The sequence below is a fragment of the Etheostoma spectabile genome, chromosome 16, assembly GCF_008692095.1.
Source record: "Etheostoma spectabile isolate EspeVRDwgs_2016 chromosome 16, UIUC_Espe_1.0, whole genome shotgun sequence".
NCBI classification, from domain to species: Eukaryota; Metazoa; Chordata; class Actinopteri; order Perciformes; family Percidae; genus Etheostoma; species Etheostoma spectabile.
The window spans coordinates 18,732,265-18,736,498 of record NC_045748.1 but is presented as its reverse complement, the minus strand read 5'-3'; the positions used below and the strand labels follow the sequence as shown (position 1 = coordinate 18,736,498).

Sequence of the window (4,234 nt, the reverse complement as noted above, 5' to 3'; positions counted from 1 at the left end):
GTGTGTGTGTGTGTGTGTGTGTGTGTGCGTGTGCGTGCGTGTGCGTGTGCGTGCGTTTACTGTTGTATATGGCCTGTGAAAGCCACTGTAAATAGGGAACCTCAAAATATTTCTTATTTCAAAGGCAAATCAGACTTTTTAGTTGATGCCGTTTGACCGGTTCTGACTGGAATGACAATACGCAGGACATTGTTCTAACCTGATCTGATATCAGATTTGGTACACGACCAAAAACTGATCAACTTAAAATATGGAAAAACTAATTGATATGTACATCTGCAACCTTTAAATACGTTTAGTAGTATAAAAAAAGCAAATGTCTCCCATTCACACACACCTCCCCGTATGCAATTTATGATCCAGTCAGCAGCATCTCAAATCAGAGATCATGTTGAAACACATTCTTGGAATGCAACTTGATGCAGAAAACAGACATCTAACGTACTCCATTACAGGTTTGCGAGGGACTGGAGTCGATCCCAGCTGACATTGGGAAAGAGGCGGGGTATACATCATCACAGGGCTGACACATAGAGACAGACCACCATTGACGCACACATTCAAACCTACTAGCAATTTTGAGACAACAATTAACCTAGCCAGCATGTCCTTGGGACTTTACAAACACAGAATGGCCCAAGCAAGCCAAAAACATCTACAACATTAACAAGACTTACATTTATCAACTTCAAAAAATAAAACTCTAAGCAATGTTAGTTTGGTTTAAATTTTATACAGTTTACAATTTTGAATTTATTCTAAATGGGAAATAAAATCAAAGCTGACAGTTATACATTTTGTTGCCTTTTAAGTTTTCTTGTGTGTTTAATTGTAGGCCCTTATTATTTTAAAGATGTAATCATTAATTATAACATAGCCTATGCATATTTCCCTCATTTTGATATTAAACACTGAATCATTTAGTAGAATCTGTGACACTGCATGAGGACAAAGTATTTAGGTGATGGGTGAAATGCCCTTTATTTACACACACCATCTTTGGAATTATAGCTTTATTATATATGTTACCAGCAAAGTTTACCAATTTGAATATGAAATTTAAAAAAAGTCACAATCGTCTGCTAATAACTGACACATGTCAGTACACAGTAGAGTTTTAAAGAGAAACGGCGCGGTAATAGTTGTTTAAGTCTATTATGATTTACTGCCACTAGATGGCGCAGCTCACCCGTGACATGCTTGTGGGTGAAAGGAACCTGTTAGACAGGCTGGTCAATACAAACCGAGCCTCTTGAGTATAGGCCGACGCAGGGGACACTTTCTTCCATCACCAAGCAGACAAACTTGCCATAAACCTAGGTCTTGGACGCCGGATTCCAAAAGTTTAATATTGTATTCAGTTGGACACCACTACTGGCTGGAGAGGAACAGGATCAAAACTGAAGCAGCAACTATTCAACAGACATGCAACAAGCGGAAACCATAGGCTATAAAACACAGCAAAGGTGCACAGATCAACATATAAAGTCCTTCAGGTTCAAGCCTAATCTTCTCTTACTTTATTATAATATCTGAACAGTAATTGGTAGCCTATACATTGGAGCATCATGGTGTTATGTTTGGGAAGTTGTCATAACTAAAATGCAGTAAATACACATGTTTGGCACACACTACATGGTTTGATGTCTAAATGAGCTTTTTCTTCTATCTCTTCTTTCAAATATATTTTTATGTGGGCTACTTATGTCATAACTTCTTATAGCCTATGAATAGCTCCAGTCCGCCTGGTGCGATCAGGCTATAATACGCATAGGGATGTTGACCAGCAAACACTTTTTAATTTAACTATGTTTTATGGCTGTTTTTGAGCCTAACGTTGTATAAAACCGATTAATTACACATTTTATTAGCCATTCAGCACCACACATTACAAGTAGGCCTATCTGTAGCTGCAGGACCAGGTCAGACGGTCTTTATCCCGGACTCCTCTGTGAGATCTCACCCAGGATGTGTCCTTTGGTTTGTTGTGCTGTGCTGGCGTTGTAGCCGCTTGGGGGCGTCGTATGTTGTTTGATTACAGGCGCATTGTCGCCTTCCGTGCAATAAAATGGGAGATATGCTCATCGAGGGCGCCAGGTGAGCAATAAGACAGACCAATTGAGACAGCATGTGTCATTTTTACACCAATTCACTAGCGCCAAGCCCGCTACACATTAACCAGACAACATACAAATAAAGATATGGTGTTGATAAACTCATGAGTCGAGGTGCAATAGAGAGGGCAATCAAGGGTTTAATGGTCTTTTCAGGTTTTACTCAAGGCGACACATCTTCAGTATGAGATGCAGCCTCCTCACAAATGCAAGATTAATTTAAGTCCTCTCATGCTGTCACTCTGCAACCCAACTTTTTACAACCGCATATGAAGGGAATTGAGGGGAGCTATCAATTTTGGGTGACCTCAAATTACTATTTGGTCAATGTGATAAACCAGTTGTCACCAAACCACTCACCTCAAAAGAAATATGGGCCACTTTGCTTCTTGTATTTCATTTTCTTTCATGGAAAAGAATTCCAAATACGGTTTAGGATTATTTCTTTAATTTTGTTCCTTTCCATTATAAAATAAAAGTATGAACTGTACCTCTAAATGCCATAACGTTCAATTGACGCCCATGAGAAAAATAAAGAACAGTCAGTCATGGTGCGCGGCCCCTTGTCCAGGTAGGAATCCCAGGTATGATCTGTGGAGTTGGGCCTTTGCTTCACCCTGAGTTATCTTAATTGGGCTCTTTGAACACAGCCAGACGGATATCTCCACATGAGTTTGTTGAAGTGCAGTAAGCGGACAGAGATACTTTTCATCCCCCAAAACAGAGTACAAACATGGTGGCAGCAGTTTAAAAAAAAAAAAAAACTAAAAAAAAAAGATTTATGGATGTCTTCTGCAATGCCAGCCTTAAATCCGCTGACTTTATTTTTTTTTTTTAAGGTGACTGTGGGTTAAAGCGAGGGACACACACTAAAAAAAATGGCATTTCAATATTTTATTGAAACTTTCAAGAACACGATGTCGATGTTGTAAACTAGACATAACTCCAATACAACATAACCCATTGACAACTTAAGAAACACAAAAGAAACCTTCATATTTTCGATTATGCGGCACTTGTACGATCAGGTTCGCAAAGTATTTTAATAAGAGAAAAATAGTCCATTTGTCACACTTCAACACACTTCTTTTGCTCTTCTCAAGAAAATAATATATATTTTTTTCCAAGCCATTGGTGCAGTGCGTTTTCGCTTTTTCATTCGGTTTTCAACAGTAGCACTTCACACACGGGGACAACAGAAAATACAATGGCACATGAGTGTGAATAACTAGCTCAGTGGATATTTGGGGAGGAATAGAGTCCATATTTTTAGAGGGGTATAAATGCAGATGGCAATAAAAGGATACAAGCCCACAACTATCTTTACACAGGTATATCGACAATAAATTAAAAACAGATCCCTAGAAACAAACTACTCCGTTGTATTTACACGCAATAACAATATGAAATAATTACATAAATATTTTATATATCCCTATTTACACCTTTTAATCAATACTACCTTTTCATTTTTTTTAACATTTAAATGTCTGCTTCCCTTTGCCAGTTGGACATTTGGGGTAAATTCCGCATGCTTGGGCCATATAGTTTAGTCCCGGAGCACTAGTCATGTCAATAGGCTTGTTCTGATTTCAAAAAGGCATGAAGAAAAACTAATTTGTGTTAAAATATTAAAGCCCAATTAAGAAGAAACTTAAGCAATGGGAGTGTTGTTAATTATACTCCAAATATAATATGTTTTATACCTCGTTAAAATGTTTTTGGTGTTAAAATAACATCCGTTAGGGGTTTAGGGGACATGCAAGAATTGGCCAATCGATCAATTAAGAGAGTACAACAAAATACAGCAGTCTATATAAGGTAGGTTAAACGGTAGTGAATTCAAATAAGTCAAATCAATTCAGAGTGCATATTAAAACACATTTATCCTCGTGTACAATAAAGTTAGGAGACAGGACACAGCAGCAACTTCTCCAAAATCTGTAAGTCACACCCATGCCAACTTTTCAGTTTCAAAACTTGTACGGTATTCAAATGACAGGATTAAAGTGTTGTTTAATTAAACAACAAAAAAGAAGAAAACATAGGCCTAGCCTATACATAACAGATGTGTATTAACCAAAGTGCATATCAGAAACTAAAACGTCCAACAGTTTTTT

General features: G+C 37.7%; 1 long non-coding RNA gene across 1 annotated transcript in view; it reads left to right on the top strand.

Annotated features, from left to right (window-relative positions):
• Window positions 1-4,234, top strand: part of LOC116704294 (uncharacterized) — a 125,303-nt gene that overhangs the window by 63,774 nt on the left and 57,295 nt on the right. The window lies entirely within an intron of this gene.